This window comes from Lathyrus oleraceus, chromosome 6 (assembly GCF_024323335.1).
Source record: "Lathyrus oleraceus cultivar Zhongwan6 chromosome 6, CAAS_Psat_ZW6_1.0, whole genome shotgun sequence".
NCBI classification, from domain to species: domain Eukaryota; kingdom Viridiplantae; phylum Streptophyta; class Magnoliopsida; order Fabales; family Fabaceae; genus Lathyrus; species Lathyrus oleraceus.
The window spans coordinates 193486686-193487774 of NC_066584.1; the positions used below are offsets into that span (position 1 = coordinate 193486686).

General features: G+C 41.6%; 1 non-coding gene across 1 annotated transcript; it reads left to right on the plus strand.

Moving 5' to 3' along the window:
- Nucleotides 1-206: 206 nt before the first annotated feature.
- On the plus strand, nucleotides 207-313 carry LOC127098718 (small nucleolar RNA R71). Its single transcript, XR_007793420.1, has one exon. It is a non-coding gene; the product is annotated as a small nucleolar RNA R71 (small nucleolar RNA).
- Nucleotides 314-1089: the final 776 nt, after the last annotated feature.

Below are 1089 nucleotides of genomic sequence, written 5' to 3' on the forward strand. Positions count from 1 at the left end.
CATGCAATCCTCATTGGGCTTCCTTCTTCTCAACTGTCGCTCGTTCGACTCCCCATGATTGATGGTTTTGAGCCATATCTTCGATGAGGGCACTAGCTTCAGGATAAGGTTTGTTCATCAGCGCACCGCCTGCGGCAGCGTCGATGGTCATCTTAGTGTTATAATGAAGTCCATTATAGAAGGTCTGAATGATTAACCAGTTTTCTAAACCATGATGTGGGCATGGTCTTAACAGTTCTTTATATCTCTCCCAATCTTCGAACAGCGATTCTCCTTGGTTCTGGGTAAATCTAGTTATATGGTTTCGAAGAACGGCGGTCTTACTTGGGGGAAAGTATGTAGCAAGGAATACTCTTCTAAGGTTATCCCAAGTCGTAATGGAATTGGGTGGAAGGGAATCTAACCATGATATGGCTTTATCTCTGAGGGAAAAAGGGATTAATCTTAAACGGATTGCCTCGGGAGAAGCTCCATTGGTTTTAAAAGTGTCTCCTAATTGGAGAAAGATTTTTAAATGTTGGTTTGGGTTCTCAGTAGCGAGACCTGCGAATTGTCTCTGTTGCACTAGTTGCAACAGGGAGGGTTTAAGTTCGAATTTATTAGCTGGAATGGTTGGGTTTTACTATACTAGAACTAGGTTCTTCGTTGGATGGTTGGGAGAAATCCTTAAGAGGTCTTTGGTTTTGATCTTCGGCCATAGCTCTCCTAATTCTATGGAAGAATAAACGTGCGCGAGCGTAACGTTCAGGTTCCGCCAGAGGGTATACTAAGCTTCCGGTGCTGCGAGTTCTTCACATTGACCGGCGGGTAATAACCTAAGTCTAAACGATATAACAACAGGGTATGAAATTTGACGAAATTGGTCCCCGGCAACGGCTCCAAAAACTTGATGCGTGCTTTTCGCAAGTATACGAACGCGTCAGAGTAATATAAAAGATTGTCGAATCCACAGAGACCAAGTGTCAATCTATCGTTATCTATTGTTATGGTGTTTATCTAAGGTAATCAAAATAAGGGTTTTTAGAGTGTGCAATGAAGAGTAAAGTATTAAATTCAATTCAATTAATAAAGACAGACTCAAATGTAATT